Source organism: Bos taurus, chromosome 11 (assembly GCF_002263795.3).
Source record: "Bos taurus isolate L1 Dominette 01449 registration number 42190680 breed Hereford chromosome 11, ARS-UCD2.0, whole genome shotgun sequence".
NCBI lineage: Eukaryota > Metazoa > Chordata > Mammalia > Artiodactyla > Bovidae > Bos > Bos taurus.
Window position 1 is genome coordinate 20,264,376 of NC_037338.1, and position 20,213 is coordinate 20,284,588.

Here is a 20,213-nt window from a genome sequence, read left to right on the forward strand (position 1 = left end):
GAGTTGGACCATAAAGAAAGCTGAATATGCATGCTCCATCATGTCTGCCTCTTTGCAACCCCATAGACTGTAACCTGCCAGGCTCCTCTGTCCATGGCATTTTCCAGGCAAAAGATACTGGAGTGGGCTGCCATTTCCTTCTCTAAAATAAAGCTGAATGCTGAAGAACAGATGCTTTCAAATTGTGGTACTGGAGAAGACCCTTAAGAGTTCCTTGGAAAGCAAGAAGATCAATCCTAAAGGAAAGCAATCCTGGATATTCATTGGAAGGACTGATGCTGAAGCTGAAGGTCCAGTACTTTGGCCACCTGAGGTGAGGAGCCAACTCACTGGAAAATACCCTGATGCTGGGAAAGATTGAAGGCCAAAGGAGGAGGGGGCAGCAGAGGATGAGATGGTTAAATAGCTCAATGGACATGAGTTTGAGCAAACTCCAGGAAGGAAGGACAACTCCAGGATAGTGAAGGACAGGGAAATCTGGCTTGCTGCAGTCCATGGGGTCACAAAGAGTCGGACATGACGGACATGACTTAGCACTGAACAACAACCTCGAAAGTTCACCTCGAGTGAATTCAACAGGGATTTCTTCCAAAGGACATCTATTCTCATTCTTAGTTATTTAAAACATTGGAACTCCCCTAGCCATCCTGCCTTCCCACAAATGCTGAGTGAAAGATTGCTTCTACAGTAACTGAGAGACTTCAGGGAGACTTGGTTGATTTGATAAAATTCCCCACTGCACTCCTAAATCTTGGCCTATTAATGATTCGTTTGTGACTAAGTATTAATTTTTAACAATGCAAACCTGCCTCAGATGGATAAATAGTGAATAGCTTTCCCATTCACGTGTTTTTAGAGAAGGAAAGGGACAGAATGTTAATACTGGATCAGCAGGTGAAACTCCAAGAAGGATAATGTTTGCTCAAGAAGAAGTGCCTTCACTTTGCCATGTGGGGGTCATGGCCTCCCCAGGCCCTTACAGGTCCAGCCTTAGGAGTCTTTGCATTGGTGTCAGCAAAACACAAGGATAGGGTTTCAACCTTCACTGAGACTCAGGCAGTGAACACTCTAAAAAATCTACTGTGAATGTGTGGGAAAAAAGGGAATTTTGAGCTGTTATTTTAATCAGGTGAAAACCAATTTGATGCTTCTCTATTTGACACTTTCTAATTTTCTCAGCCCCTGAATTTAGTCTCCTGGTTACTGGGGAAACAGATTTTTTTTCCCCCTGAATCTATATCTGCCCTATAATTACCTCTAATCAAGAGCTGTAATGGTGCTTTAGTTTCATATAGAAGAATCATAAAACTGGTCAGAGAGGCTCTTGTGATAAAGACAGGAATCCGAAAATACCAGGAGGCCTGAGCATTGTCTTGTCAGATCAGGCCAGTTCCTGACCCATGAGCCTGCTAGCCCCTTGGCTTCTATGATACTCATGCTTATTCTGCTGGGCTGGGTGCCCCTGCCTTAGAGATGTCACCTACACCTGCGTGTCACACCTGGAATCAGCGCCCATTCTGCTTCTGAGTCTTAAATGATGAGGAACTGACCTGTTTGTAGGAGGGGCCCCCACCACGCAGATCTCTGTCGAGGGGCTTCATGGGCATTTGGGAAGCCATTGCCAGGGTTGTAATGCCTCAGGGTCGGGGGTGGAGATTTGCCCCACCTCAGAAATACCAGAGGGAAAGGCAGAGGGCAGGAAGAGAAGTGTGTCCAGGAGAGGTATCCCAAAACCTGGGTCAATCAGCTAATTGAGGACTGACCCTGGGAAAAGGGCAAAGTCTGCAAAGCATAGTTTTTAGTCTACAAACATTCATTTAGCAACTATCATACGCCAAGCCCTGTAATAAGCCGTGGGGGAAAACATTGGTGAACAAGAAACAAGAACTTAGAGTTCAAATATCAGACTGGAATCAAGCGGTCGCCCCACCTCCAGGGTCCCCTTCTCCTTCTCAAAAAATGTCCCTGCACCAGCCAGCCTGTGTCACATGGAGACCAGAGACACCTACCTGCATTTCTGTTCTTTGAAGACACCATTCCTAAGCTCCCCCAAATCCCTTTTCTCTTGCACCCTCATCCCTTGAGTACTTTAAAATACCTATTTGCTGAGGAAGTTCAATCTTTTGACTGATCACTTAGATTCTGTTACCTTTTTTTCCAAAGATGTTTACTTTTAAAAGAGGGCACCCTGGAGGAGGAAATGGCAACCCACTCCAGTATTCTTGCCTGGAAAATCCCACAGATAGAGGAGCCTGGCACAGTCCATGGGGTCACAAAGAATCAGATACCGGAGTACATACACACACACACACACACACACACACACACCAGAGAGCAGAGTTTTATCCCAAAGAATCATATTTCTGATGCCAGTCTGTCACAAGGACAGAATGGTTAAAAACATTTTTTTAAATACTGACATTATTTTAATATTCCCTCCTATGTCTAGAGACATAATTTTAATATTCACTTAATCTCACAGCAATCATATGAAGTTGTTGATAATAAATAGATAAGAATATGAAATTCAGAAAGTCCTAGTTTTTACACACGGTCATACAGCAAGAAAGTAACAAAAGGGAAACATGGAAGCAAGTTCTCTGACTCCAAAGCAGGGGTCTTTCCACTGCACCACAAGGGCTTCCCTTGGCAATTACTTTGTGCAAGTGTTTGGGCCATCACCTGGCTTGAATTAGGGGCAGAGAGAGACATTGATGGGGTAGCAATATTTATGAGACTTTCCGCAACTCAAACAGGTACCTTGGGAATCACTTTTAGTTTTCCTAGGTGATCTGCCAAAAGTATTACCTCTTTTATTTTACCTCTAAACCTAAGTTCCCTTCTAAAACGTTGAGGTGTGAAGGAAGGATTGGATATGGATAAGGAATCCTGCCAGTGTTCTCAGGGTCCTTGGGCATGGCTTGGGGATTGGCCTGTCCTTCTCCTACCTTCCATGAACAGACGGATCAGTCTTGGTTGTTAAGAACTCCTCTGAGCGGTCCAGCAGTATGGGGAAAGCATGGCCTTTCTGGTGGCCTTGGCCCAGCCCTGGCCATAAAAAGGGCTTTCGTGTCATTAGCAGCCTTCCTTTCACAGCTTGTTGGTGTGAAATGTCTTGGCAGCTGAAATGACGGTGGGGATTCCCTCCTCATCAGTGATTTCACAGAGTGAGTCAGAAAACACCCTCTACTGAGAGCAGCCACGGCGCAGCTGTATTGACTGCTTTAATTTGGGGCACTGACAATAGCAAGTTGAGATGCTGGAAATGCGTGTAGCAGTGGTCAGCTGGCGACCAGATGGCAGGTTGAAATTAACTCTACACGGCAGGTCTTGTGGATAAGCTGGTTGTGTCTGGATGCCTAGCTTTGTCAACATTACTAGAAGGCTCTGCTACCAAGGCTGAGCTGGAGATCATGGGTAAGAAAAGGTACCCTAGGTGGTCCCAATGAAGAGTGTGGGGTGTGTACATACACACATATATTAAATATACATATTTAATATATACATGTATATGTATACATATATGTATATATACACATATGTACAAAATATAAATAAATATATTTATTTTTACTCAGTATTTGTTGTCTATCTTCCAAAGAGGATGGAAAATATAATTATATCCACCCCTGAGCAAGTTGCATTTGAGGTCAGGACTTGAAGTTCAAGTATGCTTTCTAGTAGAACTGAATATTTCACTAGTGTGTCAGAGTTGAAAATAATAGTTCCCAAGTTCATTTGAAATGTTCCCTCCTTTAAAGACCAAAGTAGAGTGATTGAACCTATTGGCTAATTGAGTCTCTCTATTGGACAGAGGAGCCTGGTAGGCTGCAGTCCATGGGGTCGCTAGGAGTCGGACACGACTGAGTGACTTCACTTTCACTTTTCACTTTCATGCATTGGAGGAGGAAATGGCAACCCACTCCAGTGTTCTTACCTGGAGAATCCCAGGGACGGGGGAGCCTGGTGGGCTGCCGTCTATGGGGTCGCACAGAGTCAGACACGACTGAAGCGACTTAGCAGCAGCAGCAGCAGCATTGATACCTAAAGTATCATGGCTTATGCTGTGAGTGAAAATTCAGGTACTGCCCTATATTAAACGTGAAGTTTTGTTTTCTTTCTACTTTGGGTCTATTGACTCAATTACCACCAATAGGCAGAGTTCACTCCAGTCCCACCTCTGCCTATTTGCCAAGTAGAAGTTGTAGAATAGAGATGAAGGTGGTTTAGTGTACAACTTTAACTCTGCTGTTTGCCTGGGGCAGCATAGCAAGCATCCTCCAAGGTAGCCAGTGGCCTCTGAATCCTGGTATTCACACCCTTGTGTAATTCCCTCCCCTTGGCTATTCACTGGCATCTAGAAAATGCAGAAAAGTGATGAGATGTGATTTCTGAGATTAGAGCAGAAAAAGATTGTGGTTTCCAGCTTGAATGCAAACGTTCTCACTTTCTCTCATTCTCTCTCTTTCTCTTTGATCATTCTTTCTGTGGGAACCATGCTGTGAATTAGGCTGCAGAAAAAAGAAAAGAGACTTGCCAGTAACTACATCAGGGAGCATGAAAGTAAATTCCCTCCCCTTTTTTGTCCCCTCTCTGGCATTCAGATGAAACCACAGCCCTGGCCAACAGCTCGCCTGCAACCTCAGAGAGACCTTGACCCAGAGGCACTCGGTGAAGCTGTGCCCAGATTTCTGACCAACACAAAGTGTAATAGATGTTTGTAGTTTGAAGACACCAAGTATTTTTTTTGAGCGAGGGGTGTCATTTATTAAGCAGGAGTAGAAAGCCAACACAGGCAGCACTGCACGACAAGGTGGTTCCCCCATTACCCACTGAGAGGGTGGGCCAAGTCATCACAGGACTCAGTGGCAGCACACTTGAGTTCTAAGTGAATCCTGATATTTGAGGGGGAGTTTTTCTAAACTTGAGTAGTGGAATCGCTACCTGTGACTCACTGTGCATACAGGGAGCTCCTCAGACGTATTTCCACCACTGGCTAGAGTAGTTTAAAGACAGTCTTGGTACAGAGACAAGGGCTTCACCACAGACTTACTAAAATAGAATCTCTAGGGTGGACCTGGATCTGTATTTCTGGAAAATCATCCCAGTAATTTTGCCGTTTAGTTCATTTTAGAAATCACTGGAATAAATAACCTTTCCAGGTCGTGTTCTGTGTTGGATCTCCATGGTTCTCTGTGTTAAGGGAGCTTCACATCTCATGCAGGTAATACCCAGCAGTGAGCTTAACATACTTGTGTGTTCTCAAATTGGGTGTCAGAAGCTTGTAGGAGTCAGAAATTTAAGCAGTACTACAAAAGAATTCCCTTGTAGCTCAGCTGGTAAAAAATCTGCCTGCAACGCAGGAGACCCAGTTCAATCCCTGGGTTGGTAAGATCCCCTGGAGAAGGAAATGGCAACCCACTCCAATATTCTTGCCTGGAGAATCCCATGGACAGAGGAGCCTATCAGGCTATAGTCCATGGGGTCGAAAGAGTTGAACATGAGTTAGCGACTAAACCACCACCACCCACAAAGTAATGCTTGTATATCTGAGTCTAATCTAGAAGTCATGAAGATTCTAGCATGATTCCACAAATGGTTTGTTCTCTAAAAACTCAAACATCAGTGATACATTGCTGAAGTTAACTATTTTCAGAGACACTGTGGTATGGGGAAGGAGACATTGGAATTAGAGCCAGAACCAGGTTTAGGTACTGGCTCCTCTGCTTTGCAGCTGTGTGACCTTGGGCAAGTTAATTAATCTCTCTGACCATACTTTTCCACTTTATTTTTAGAACTTTGTTGGGGTTTTTTTCCCCCTGACTATAAAAGTAATATAGCCTCCTTCTAAAAAATAGGGAACATGCAGAAAAGTATTTTTAAAATCCAAAATTATACATAACCTAGAAACCTCTGAAGCTATAGTCTTATTTTCTCCAGTCTAGTTTAAATGGGTTTAGGTACATGTTTTTATATAACTATGATCATGCTATTAGGTAAGCCTTTCATCCTGCTTTTTCACATAACCTTTGTATTCTGAACATTTTCTCACATCATTAAAAGTTCCTCAAAGATATCACTTCCAGGAGCCTTATAGTACTCCACTGTGTAGATGTATCATGACTGTTTTCTGTGGTTAAATATTTCACTTATTTCCAAGTTTTCACCTTAATAAAAATATTGTGAGAAACATCTTTGTTTATAATATTTGTCCACATTTCCTATTACTTTCTTAGAAGGAACTCTCAGAAATGAAATCACTGCATCCAAAGGTTTAAATACGTTTAAAGGTTCTGATACATGTTGCAAATTGCCCTTCAGAAAGGTTTAACCAGCGTGTGCTTCCACTAGTAGAAAGAGAAATTCCATCTTCACGCAACCTTGCCAGCATAAACGTTATTTGAAAATATTGCTGATTTGATGATCTACATGACTTTGTTAGTTTGATAGTCAAAGTATGCTTTCCTGTTATAATGCATACTTCTTATATTGTTAGTCAGATCAAGCACTTTTCCTATATTTAGTACTTCTTTGGTAAAATGAAAATGATGTTCCCTACCTATATCGTAGAGTTGCGGGGAAATTGTATGAAATGGTGATTGTGAATATTTTTAATAAATGCAATGATATGATATGTTCATATAAATCCTGCGGTCTCAGTGTAGTTGGTAGTTACTTTATATGGAGATAAGGCTGTGGGATCGAGGGTAAATCCCACAGTCCTCCTGCATCCCATACATTTCTGTGCCATATAATCAGAGTTCAGTAGCACTGAGCTGTAATAAAAGAATACTCATAGAGAGCAAACATATGCACCGCCCATTGCACAGCTATCTCCACATTATCACTCTTGGTAATTGTAGGTGTTGGGGGAGGGATGACTTGGTTGATTATGTGTGTGTGGTGCTCAGTTGTGTCCCACTCTAAGCGACCCCATGGACTGTATCCCACCAGGCTCCTCTGTCCATGAAATTCTCCAGGCAAGAATACTGGAGTGGGTTGTCATTTCCTACTCCAGGGGATCTTTCTGACCCAGGGATCCAATCAGGGTATCCTGCATTGCAGGCAGATTTTTTACCACCCCTTGGTTGGTCATCTGTTTGTTAACGTTAGCTCTTCATAGCCACTTCCTCCTCCTTTGCCAGCCACACCCCTGACTTACTGCTTAAATTTGGGTCACAGCAGCTGCAGGCACTTCTACAGTAAGAACCAAGATACCACCCCTTTAGACATCCCCTAAAAACTGCCGGGAGTTTCCCCAGTGGCTTAGCAGTAAAGAATCTGCCTGCAATGCAGGAGATGCAGGTTTGATCTCTGGCTCCAGAAGATCCCCTGGAGGAGGGCATGGCAACCCACTCCAGTATTCTTGCCTGAAGAATCCCATGGACAGAGGAGACTGGCTGGCTACAGTCCATAGGGTTGCAGAGTTGGACACAAATGAAGTGACTTAGCACGCATGCAAAAACTGCCTAGGTTTGCCTAGAAACTACTTGATTTCAATACATGCAATGAAGGTGAGCACCAAAAGAAAGCTACAATTCCCAGAATTTCTATGTTATTAATAAATGGATGACTCATATAGTATTGCTTAGTCAGCTTGATTTTCTCACTTATTCAAAGAAAAGAAAAGAAATTCTTAAAAAGAAATGAAAAAAGGGGAAATTAAGAAATAAAAACCATTAGGATAAAGGCCTGAAAACATTGAGAAATTTTCTTCAACAAATTCAACATAAAGCAACTAAGATGTTAAAAAATACATGGGTTTCAAAGGAGAAATGTGGTAGATTTAAAATACAATCAATGTTCAGTCAGACTAACTTCCCTTTCAGAGGCCTGGAATTCAGCCTTCCTTTTTTCCAAGAATTCTGTTTTTTTGTGCTGGTGATTACAAGTTCAAAAGTGGAAGTCATGAGGGTAGAATCTGTTCTTTCTTATTTATAATTAAAAAAATTAAAAAGGGTGTTTGGGGACCACTTGTACAAGGGCCTATAAATCCACAGTAAGGAATTTTTCCTTAGTACCTCTAAACAGACTATTCCTTTTTCTCTAAATTTATGGAGGAACTTTAAAGGCATCTTGTGTACATAGTTACACTGTCTGTGCTTTAATTCAATGGGACTTTTGGCCGAGTATGGATTGCAAAGTTAGATATTTTTGGTTCAATGTTCTTTGGTACATTTTTTCCAGATATGACTTCATTTTATTTATACAACCTCATAGTGTCTTATAAACTTGCTCTTTTTCATTATCTTCTGAAATCTCATGCAACAAATAGTAGTTGCAGAGGGGGGGAAAAAAATCAGTCTCCTAAACTTTTCCACTGAGAGAGCTGCCATTTTGTCCAGAAAGGTAGCTCAATTATCATGGTCATCATTCTGAGGACCAGAACCTGCAGTCCTCTTGAAGTGAGGGTTTCTACGATGCCCAGCAACTGTTTGTCATGGAAGCCTACGTTAATTGTCCCACATACCACCTGGGGTTTGTAGAATTGGAGAAGATGGAATTAGGGTGGCACTGGGCTTACCACAGAGCAATGTTCTTCCAGCTTGCGGCTGGTTTGAAACGATCATTACCGCTGGAAACAGAGGGCATGATCAGATGAACCACAGTGGAGAAAAGGTCCTCGGGGAAGCCATCAGTTTGGAAACAGCCATTTCTGAACTTCATATCCCATATACAACAACACCAAATTCTTTGGAGTGGGATGAACTCAAGGAAGGGCTTGTTTGACTACTTAAGCTTCCCTCTTGCTGCAAGTTCTCTGGCCAGTGCAGAGCTTTCTCCCACTTTATTATTGAAAATACTATTACTATATTAAAGATGTAGTAGTATAGTAATAATTGCTAGTGTTCATGCATACTAAGTCACTTCAGTCGTGTCCAAGTCTCTGCGACCCTATGGACTGTAGCCCTCCAGGCTCTTCTGTCCATGGGGTTCTCCAGGTAAGAATACTGGGGTCTGTTGCCATGCCCTCTTCCAGGGGATCTTCCCAGTCCTGGGATTGAATCCACCTCTCTTATATCTCCTGCATTGGCAGGCAGGTTCTTTGCCACTAATGCCACTTGGGAAACCCCAACTAATGTTCATGGGAGTTATAAAACTCCAGACACTGAGTGAAGGTTTTCCGTGTTTTGTCTCATTTAATCCTCACAATGCCTCATTGAGCCAGCAGCTATCATTATGTCACCTTGGAGGCGTGGAGACTGGGTCTGAGATGATATGTCCAGGTACTTATTCCGCTGGAATTCAAACAGGCAGTCAGGTCCCAAAGCCCATGCTCCTCGTGATCTTGATGACGGCAAGTAGTAGAAACAGTGTGCTGACATTGAACGGTCCCAAGACTAGACTCAGCGTCGCTCCCTTCCTATCAGAGAGTAAAGGGAAAGGCATCCAGCTGAGGAGATGTGCTGCAGATGCCAAGGTCAGCACTTTGCGTCTTTCAGCGCACCATCTGACAAGTAAGTCCCCCCTTTCTAACGCTGTGACTGGGAGGGGAAGGCAAAACAGAAAGAAATAAAAATGCAATATTTCTCTCCCTACAGGTCACAAAGGAAAAGATTCTCTGAAAGTTGAGAAGCAGATAGTTCAGGGCAAAAATCAACAAGTTTGAAGTCTGGGATTAAAGACCAGATGCCACTACCCAACCTTTAGAAGCCTCTAGAGGGACTTCAAAGAAATGGCCCAAAGTAGTTTGTCTCCCTTCATGAAGAAAGTAGACTCAGTGTTCCATGACCTCTTTGCAGCCAGGTTCTCCCCCTACCAGACTGTTCTCTGGAAAACACTTTGGGAAATGAAAGTAATTTTTTAGGTGGCCAGGAACAGAGAAATCTTTAAAACTTAACAAAAAAATTGCATAGTTGATTTACAGTATTGTGTTAGTTTGAGGTATATAGCACAGTAATTCAGACATATATATTCTTTTTCAGATAGTTCCCTGTGCTATACATCTTTGTTGCTTATCTGTTTTATATAGAGCAATGCTGGTAGGCTGCAGTCCATGGGGTCGCTAAGAGTCGAACACGACTGAGCGACTTCACTTTCACTTTTCACTTTCATGCATTGGAGAAGGAAATGGCAGCCCACTCTAGTGTTCTTGCCTGGAGAGTCCCAGGGATGGTGGATCCTGGTGGGCTGCCATCTATGGGGTCACACAGAGTTGGACATGACTGAAGTGACTTAGCAGTAGCAGTGGATATGTTCATCCCAACCTCCTAATTTAATCCCTCCCCATCCTTTTCCCTTTGGTAACCATTAGCTTTTCTATGCCTGTGAGTCTATTTCTGTTTGGTAGATAAGTTCATTTGTATCTTTTTTTTGGATTCCCATATAAGCGATATCATATGATATTTTTCGTTGTCTAGCTTATTTCACTTAGTATGATAATCTCCAGTCCATCCATGTTACTGCAAATGGCATTATTTGCATCATCCTTTTTTGTATCATCCTTTTTATGGCTGAGTAACATTCCATTGTATACATGTACCACATCTTCTTTATCCACTCATCTGTCAATGTACATTTACGTTGCTTCCATATCCTGTCTATTGTAAACAGTGCTGCAGTGAACACTGGGGTGCATATGTCTTTACAAATTAGTTTTTTCTAGAGATATGCCCATGAGTGTGATTGAAAGATCATATGGCAATTGTAGTTTTAGTTTTTTAAGGAAGCCCTATACTGTTCTCCATAGTGGCTGTACCAATTTACATTGCCACCAACAGTGTAGGATGGTTCCTTTTTCTCCACACCCTCTCTAGCAATTGTTATTTATAGACATTTTGGCCATGCTGACCAGAGAGAGGTGGTACTTACTGTATTTTTGATTTGCATTTCTCTAATAATTAGCAACAGTGAACATTTTTTCATGTGCCTGTTGGCCACCTGTATGTCAGGAACAGAGAAATCTAACCTCTTACGGCTTCTGTCAGTTTAGTTGCTTCACTGTGATGACTGATCAGACAAGTTTCCTGCAGGCACCAACTCCTCTCCCTCTGACCTTCACACATAATTCAGTTCACTTCTCTTTCTGGAGAGTTCTCTCACACACATACGTACCATGAGCTTTCTCGTAGCTCTTTATCTCTCATTTGCAGCTTCTCTCCCTTCCTTATCCCTTCTCACTCCATTTGTGAACCTAAGAACGATGCCAGCAATTCATCACTCCAAATCATGAGTGGTGCTAGAGACACACCTTTGTCAAGGAAAGATGGAGGTAAAGAAGTAAAATTAAACATAAAATGGAAATTATCACTTCTGGAATTCTGGAACCATCCACTGAAACTTCAGAACCCCCCTTTACAAATAATTTAGGATCACCATTAGAGAATCTCCAGTTTGGAAAAGATCATAGAGGTAATCTGACCTGAGTGCATACATTCTACATCATTCATATGTTCATTGGAAAACAAAGCCAGTCTATCATTGGTGCATAGCACTGGGACAGGTGACAAGTCAGACCTAAACACTGTCCTCAAGAAGCTTTGTATTTCAGAAAGGGAAAGTATTAGTTGCTCAGTTGTGTCCAACTCTTTGTGACCCCATGGACTGCAACCTGCCAGGCTCCTCTGTCCATGGCAAGAATACTGGACTGGGTTGCCATTCCCTTCTCCAGGGAATCTTCCCAACTCAGGGATCAAACCCAGGTCTCCCACATTTCAGGCAGATTCTTTACTGTCTGAGCCACCAGGGAAGCCCTTAGTAATTCAGGGGGACTAGAACCCACCCTGGGAAGGGAAGTACAAAATTCTATGGCCCAGACTAGATCTCGTGGGGAGGAGGTCAGGAGAATTTTTGCAGAACAGGAGATTTTTGGACTGGTTCTTAAGGGAGAGGAAAATTCTCTTGGTTGCAAGTAACAGAAATACTGTTTAGGTAAAAAGGGAATGTATTGGAAGGTTAGTCGTGACCTTGGGAAGGGCAGGAGTGCTGTGGCTTCAAATGTTCTTAGGGCCCACACTACGTGCTCACTTGGGTGCTCTCTGCACATCAGTCTCATTCTCTCTTATGGCAGATGGGCAGCAAACTGGGCTGCCGCACATTCCCCACCTCATGTGTTACAGCTGCACCACCAGAGACTGCTGCTGCTGCTGCTAAGTTGCTTCAGTCGTGTCCGACTCTGTGCAACCCCATAGACGGCAGCCCACCAGGCTCTGCCATCCCTGGGATTCTCCAGGCAAGAACACTGGAGTGGGTTGCCATTGCCTTCTCCATTGTGTGAAAGTGAAAAGTGAAAGTGAAGTCGCTCAGTCGAGTCCGACTTGTAGCGACCCCATGGATTTCAGCCTACCAGGCTCCTCCATCCATGGGATTTTCTAGGCAAGAGTACTGGAGTGGCTTGCCACTGCCTTCTCCTACCACCAGAGAGGACCCATTCTATTTCCTCAGAATCTGTTTGAAAAATCCTGGAGACCGAGGCAGGGCCCACCACAGAGCTGATCAGCAAGGGCTACATCACACACACCTGGCCCTTGGAGAACAAACCATGCATTGGCCATTCTCAGAACAGGGACACTCTGGGGATTCAAACAACCATTCCATGTAGGGACATAGGGTCTTCCAAAGACTATCCTCCAGAGCAGGAGTCTCCTAAATGATTTACCAGCAGCAGGGTAGAAGCTGCCCTAAGAAGACTCTAGAAAACCAAGCTTCCAGCTCAGTGTTGTTCTATGTATACACTCTTTGCCCCTGGCTTCTTGCTTCACACATGCTTAGTTAGCACTAATTATAAGCAAATGCAAGGGCAGATCATGAGAGCGGAAAGACCCAGTCATTTGATCATGGTCATAATTACCAGTTGAATACACTGCATTCTTCTAAATACACTCTTTCGTTTGATTCTCATCACAACTCTGTAGGGTAAGTAAAAGTGAAACAGTGATGAATACCCTATTGAGCACATGTTACGTGCCAAGCACAAGTTTCTCCTGTACAATGAAGTGAATCAGCTGTATGTATACACATATTCCCTCCCTCTTTAGCCTCCCTCTCTCCCCATATCCCACCCCTCTATGTCATCACAGAGCTCTGAGCTGAGCTCCCTGTGCTATACAGCAGCTTCCCACTAGACAGCTATTTTATACACGGTAGTGCATATGTGTCATTGTGTTCCACCCTCCCTTTCCCCTCTATGTCCACAAGTCTGCCCTCTACATCTGCAAGATAGTGACTCTTTTGACCAGCACTTACTGGGTTGAAGTCTCAGCTCTGTTGTATTTGCCTGTTGTCACAAGAGAAAAAAAAAGTCATGTGTATGAGCATACCAGGTGCAGACACTCACCTGTGTGAAGGCATTTCAAGGGGTCCGATTTGTAGAGGTCAAATATTGTGTCCAAGGTCACTCAGCTGGTAAGTGACGTGTTTGTTTCCTAGGGCTGCTCTAACAAATAACCACAAACCTGGTGGCTTAAGACAACGGAAATGTATTCTCTCACAGTTCTGGGGTCCAGAAGTCCAAAGTCAAGGGGCCAGCCGGACCACACTCCCTCCAGAGTCTCTAAGGAGAAACACTTCTGACCTCTTCTAGCTTCTGGTGGCTTCAGGTGTTCCCTGGCCTATGACAGCATCACTCCAGTCTCTGCTTCCATCTTCACATGACCTTCTCTTCTGCATCTGTGTCTTCTCCTTATTGGATACAGGACTCATCCTGCAGGGGGATCTCATCTCAGAAATCCTTAATGTATTTACATCTGCTGAGGCCCTTTTCCCCAATAAGGCCACAGTCACAGGTTCCTGGGGTTAGGAGGTGCTCTTATATATATATATATATATTTTTTTTTTTTTTGCAGGGGGCACCGTTTAACCCACTACAGCTGAGTAGCTGGCATTCAACCAGGCAGCCCAGCTCTAGAACGTAGCCTCGTAACCATAATGCTACTCCCTCTCTCACATGCTGACTTTTCCCAGGTGTCAAGAAAATGCCTGCTAAGTCCATCTGAGCTTTTCACAGATCATCGCAGGTCTGAAGGGCTCATTTTTCTGGGTTGATATCCTGTCCTTGTTTTGGAAGAGCAGCACGTGAAGTCCAGACTCTCCGACGCACGTCCTGATTAAGGAGAGGAAAAACAGCATATTGGGTTTCTTTTAAAAGAGGACTGAAGTCAACTTCGCAAACGTTAAAAGCTTATATATTTAAGAAATTTCAGGCAGAAGTATAAAACCTCATTGCCTCCAAATCACAGTTGACAGAACCACCATTGACAAAGAATTACTCCACGCGCAGTGAAAATCTGACAAAACGCAGTGATAGTCCAAACAACGGTGTTAGGTCATTACCCAGACTCCAGCAGAGTGAGACTTCCACCATCGTTCCTCTGTGATGAGGGAAAACAGGTTTTGAAATGAAGCCTGCAGCTTAAGTGTAGAAAACTTAAAGCTGTAGACAATCAATATTGTCATTTAAAGGGTGAACTTTATTTCTTTTGAGGTAAAGCGATGAACCCAGGCAAAGCACTCACTCTATCAGATATGATTTGAAACAGCTGAAAAATAAACCTCTGACAATAAGATTTTAGGACAGAAACGCTGCCAGAGCTCTAAGTGCCTTCAAGAATAATAAAAAGAAAGTAAACAATGCCAGAGGCCAGACGAACAAAAGGAAAATTCTTACTTCGTTTGTTCTCATCAAATACCGGAGAAAAATAATCTGTGCTTAGGCAGTTCTCCTGGAGTCCAAATTCCTGCCCTGTGATCATCATTCTGTTTAAGCTCTGTGCTTTCAGGCTGTCATAAAATGCCTTACGCTGCTGGAAGGGGCCAAGATGGTTTTCGATCTAAAGCCACTGAGAGCCTCAAGGCAGATTCTAAAGGCCTTCACCACCTGAGCCGGGCCATCTGGGCTCTTCCTTCCACCGCTGTGACATTGTCTTGGCGTCTGACCCCTGAGGGAGAGCCGAGTCCATTAGTGGAATCCTCTTGCCTTCAGCAGCTTCAATTAGCCAAGAGTATGGCATGAAGCGGAGGTGCTGGTAATAGAAAACAACACATCATAGGAAAGCCCTCTGGATTAGGCCAGTAAGCAGAGGCTCATTCTGCCCAACACCCAGACCTGCCTTATGAACAAACTCACTGGTCACTGAGGGAATGAGGAATGGGTGAGTGACAAATTGGGTTGTTGCTTCTAAACGGAGCCTTGACTGAATCAACATGCATGTAGTGATCAGCTGACTAGCAGCAGGATTTTATTAACACTCGCTGTGCTGAAGCTTGCTGAGGAACACGGTCCCAGAGGCACATGTTGGGATGAGGACCTCCTGGTAACTTACTCCTTTGGATGGAGTCCAAGAGTGCCACGTGCCCTGTGGAATTCTACGCTGTAGCCGGGCAGGCTTCAGAGAGATTCCAGGGCAGTGATGACAGTACTTATTTAGGCTGCAGGTTATCTGCTTGTCCTCCTCTGGTTCTCTCTAGGCCTAGGGACATGGTTGGTGTCAGATGACAGGGGTCTGGTTCCATTTACCAGAACGAGCTTTTCATGTCATACACCCTCCAGAAGATCTGAAAAGCCTTTTCTCTTGGCCACTACTTAGGAAAGAAGGCATCATAACCTGGCAAAGCAGTGGGGATCTCTGAGTCGGGGCTTGCTACTCATCTTGGTGCTATTTGTGGAAGCTCTTGGGACAAGTGTCCAAAAACCTCTTTAGAGCTCTTGCAATTAATCCTAAAGTTCTGGTTGCCAGTCTTAGGTAGAAACATATGGATTACAAATGATTTGATTATTATTATTTCAAGAAAAAGCTAAAGCATTATAATGAGGGCTGTAGTACAATGGTGAGACAGTATGGATAGGGAGAGAACTTGTCGTATTTTTTGGAGTCTTTTGTTTAACTTGTGGAAAATGGCATTTTAAAGGGAACTGATAAGACATTTTTATGAAGTCAATATATAACAACTGTCTTTCCCCCATCCAAGTTCTAAACTGTGTAAGAGACAAGGAATAAGGCAGAGGGTGGTTAAGATATCACCTTAATGAGGACAGCTGAGATATATGGCATGGCTAGCTCTGCACCCTGATTAGGAAGCATTGCCACATGGGCAGTCTTAGAAAACTTGTCTCCCCTGAGAGACCAAAGACAAAAACAGAGCAGAGCAGAGTGTGAGCTTTTCCGGGGAAGCTGGCTTCTACCAGGAAGGGAGAGAGAAAGGGCCTGGATGACACCTGTTTTCCCTTCCACTCGTTCCCACTGGCAACTTGCACAGCCTCCCTGGAATGTTAGTGATGAGGTAAGAAAATGCCGTTTAGGGGAAGTCTCCATCCCTGGAAACCAGAGAGGAGTGAGAAAGTGTTCTCCCATTAATAGGAACTTAAATGGTTAAATCTGTCTTCTTGATACAAACATTCATTTGCAGCCAAATAAATCCCTCTTGTGCTCTCTGGGTAGTTTCTCCAGCAGAGGCCTGTGGTACATAGGGAGTTTTCACCAAGAGCAGAGCTCTCATGAGTCCAGAGCTTTATCTACTGCTTAACGATTCTAAGATTTGTATCCCCTGCCACAAGCCACTACTCAAACCATCAGCTCAAAGCTGCCATGGATACATCCCACGAGGGCAGCCCCAGACCTGAGTTTCATTGGAGTCTGACATTTTTCATTATGAACATTAGTGATTCACACCCCAGCTTCACTTAGAATCACCTAGGGAGAGCTTTCAAAAACAACTGATAACCAGGTCTTCCCTCAAGCCAATAATACTGGAAACTCTGGGGATGAGCCTGGCATGGGTGGTTTTTACAAAGCTCTCCAAGGGGTTCTAACATGCAGTCTAGTTAGAGAATCCCTAATGTTGATGACTTCCATTTGTCAGGATTGGAAATTACTGACACTCAGGTTGGCAGAATTCTGAAGTAGGCGGTATAGACTTGTGGTTAAAACTGTTTGCTCTGGAGTCAGGCAGTTTGAGTTTGAATCCTGATTCCCTTCCTTACTGAGTGTTGGCTAAGTTACTTAAACATTCTTAGTCTCTTCAAGGTGAGCAATGTTGCTGTCCAGTCGCTAAGTCATGTCTGACTCTTCGCAACCCCGTAAACGGCAGCATGCCAGGCTTCCCTGTCCTTCACCATCTCCTGGACTTTGTTATCTCGTGTCTGTTGAGTTGATGATGCCATCCAACCTTCTCATCCTCTGATGTCCTCTTCTCCTCCTTCCCTCCTTCAATCTTTCCCAGCATCAAGGTCTTTCCCAGTGAGTCAGCTCTTCCCATCAGGTGGCCAAAGTATCGGAGTTTCAGCTTCAGCATCAGTCCTTCCAGTGAATATTCAGGACTAATGTCCTTTAGGATTGACTGGTTTGATCTCCTTGCTGTCCAAGGGACTCTCAAGAGTCTTTTCCAGCACCACAGTTCAAAAGCATCAATTCTTTGACACTCAGGTTTCTTTAAGGTGACCAAGGACATCCATTAAAAGAAACTCACTCCAATGAGTATCATTGTGCAGCCTTGGTCTTCAGCTTTTATGGTCATTAACCCCAGAAGGGCTCCTTCTGTTTGACTCATCACCCCTTCAGATCTGTTGCAAATGGCAACAGAACACAGTTCTGCCATGCCAGAGAGTTCCTGTGGGTCTTAGGCTCTGAACACCTGAAACGGAAGGTGTCATCCTAAAATCAGGAGCTGGGTTTCCCCTGTCGAAAAATTTCCCTATCACTCACTGTCCCATGATATAAACATTTTTGTTTTATACATTCATAACATTTATATTATTAATTCATATTGGTTAAATTTTTAGACACTCAAAAACTTACTTGTTGGTCCATATTACAGCTATCCAGCCTGTAAGGATCAAGTCTTCTTGCTTTTATCTTCAGAAAATCACACACTGATGACTTCACAAATAGTTCTTGATTATGGGAATAATTATGGTCTTGGAAGAATTCTGTTTATATAACCAAGAACTCTTAGGTCTTAATTTTATAGCGGAAAGGGACCTAAGTAACCCAGATCTTGGAGCTGAAAGGTGACTTTCCTTGGGCCACACAGGCATACCGACAAGGCCCAAATCTGAGATCTTGTTCCAAGTCCATTTTTCTTTTTTACTTTGTCACATTGCCTCTCTTTGTGACTCTCTAACCTACTCCCCTCTCTTTTCTAAATCCATCTCTTTCCAGTTTCTCTTTCTGATGCAAATGTTCCAAATTCAGAGAAGGAAAATGGAGGAAAGGTTTGAATATAAATCTGGGGCTGCCATGTTTGGGTCGCTTTGGAGAATTATTTTTCTTGCTTCGTAGCTTGTTTCTGTGTCAACTCAGGGCCCAAACGTTTCCCCAAGCAGTTGAATCAGCCACAGCTTGGTCCTCTGCCATCCCCACCCTCAGCCTGGCAGTGCCAATTGTAACCCACGGGCAGTGACACTGCTGCCATGCTCCCTGGAAAGGAGCCAAATGAGGCTAACAGAACTGCGGGGGGGGGGGGGGGGGCGGGAAGCCTGGGAAGCCAAGGCAATACCTGTCACTGCTGTCATTGACTTGAGGCCAGTGTCCCTTCCTGCTGTTTTGATGGCTTTGGCTGTGAACACTCTCCTTACAAAGGAGGCTCTCACAGACTCCAGCCATGGAGCCTTCCAGCCAGGGTTTCAGGAAACTGGGGTGAAATGGACAGAACAAGAGTTGGTCCAAAGACTGAATTAGACAGGAGGTTCCCACTGCTTGGAAATCTATCTGTGTGTTCCAGAGGCTTGCAGAACAAAGACCTACACATGGTTATTTTGGCAAGAACGGGAAGGTTTAGATTATCCTTTTCCACCCCGTGAAAGTGGCCACCTAAGATGTGCACGCTGAAGGAACATCTGTTTTAGCACTAACAGAGCCTCGGTGCAGGCCTCCCCGTGGTCTTCAGAGCAGGCCCAGCACTAGCGATGGGAGAGCCGCAGCTGTCAGAGGCACACGTTGTGAATGGTTTTGTCTCTCCCTTTCATCTTATGTTTCCTGAGTGACAGGGACACTGAGTGTGCTCTGATGGGCTCCGTTCCCACCAGCTCCCACCAGCAAGCAACTGCGATATCCCATAAGGCCGTGTCTTGCCTCCCTTAGGTGTTATTTTTGGAGTGGGCATTTGGGAAAACCAAACAAAACACCCAGCATGAGTCTTTGCACATCTTTCATACGCTGGGTGTCTGAGTGATGGAATCGGATCTGGCGGGTTATGCTGCATGGAAGACAGCTTCCCCAAGGCATCTGGAGCCCAGGTGTGCGGTTTCACTCCTGAGTCCCAGGTAGAGATATGAATGAGCAGGGAGAGCCAGGCACATGCAGCTCACCCACCCTTACTCCACAGAAATGACTTTACTCTCTGATGTACAAGGTCAAGATCTAATTTCATTTGTAGGTCAAGGTTAGCCACAATTGAACAGACAAACACATTAAGAATGATGGAATCTTGTACCTCCTTGTCAACCGCTTCATGTGACATAATGGTTAAGAGTTTGCATTCTGAAATCAGAGAGACCTGAGCTCAAATACCTGCTTTGACTGACTTTCTGTTGTGACCTTAGGAAAGAAAGTAAAACAACTTATCCATGCTGCAGTTCTCCATCTAGAAAATAAAGATAATTATAGTTCCCACCCAGGAGTATTGTTGTAATGCCTAAGAAGGAGAACACTTGTGAAAACCTAAAATGCCACTATGTCAGTCACACCACAAAAGCACAATTAATTTATTATTATCCATCTTCAAAGCATGGACTTCCCTCCACCCTACCTCTTTCCAAACACTTCCATCTAGAGCTGTCCATTCTGTCTTCTCCCACTGTGAGAATGTCCTTATCCTAAACCAAAATGTCACTCACCTTGTCCTCTGATCTTTGCATTTGAATCAACCTTTGGAGCCACTTGTTAAGAATCAAATCCCTTTTCATAATGGCAGTGACTGGGCTACTGCCTCTCACAGCCCTAAAGGATATCCTTTACATTGCAGTCTGTGTAAATGGCACCCCCTGGTGCCAGCCCTACAGGAGAGGAGAATAGGAAGGATGGAGGGGAAGAAGGGCTGCAGAGAGATGGACCATATCCTTTTTAACGAAAATGCTGGAGAAGAAAAAAAGGATAATAATGTTCCTCCTTCTCCAGGCAAAGCAGTTACAACTCTATTAACACTTGTCCACATAACATGATTTCACATCAAAGACCATTACCCTTGGATCATACTCCTCCGAAAGTGAGAGCCCTAGAATTAAGTCCATATTCCAAGGGAGACATGACCAGGGCTAAAGAGAGTGGAGATTGACCTCC

At 43.9% G+C, this 20,213-nt stretch overlaps 1 long non-coding RNA gene across 1 annotated transcript in view; it reads right to left on the reverse strand.

Moving 5' to 3' along the window:
• LOC112448758 (uncharacterized) overlaps positions 1-15,084 on the reverse strand; it is a 48,620-nt gene extending 33,536 nt beyond the window's left edge. The window contains exons 1-2 of the long non-coding RNA XR_003037120.2: positions 14,606-15,084; positions 13,277-14,041 (exon numbers count right to left, since the gene is read on the reverse strand). This is a non-coding gene — a long non-coding RNA (uncharacterized lncRNA). The remainder of the gene's footprint in view (positions 1-13,276; positions 14,042-14,605) is intronic.
• Between the last annotated feature and the right edge of the window lie 5,129 nt (positions 15,085-20,213).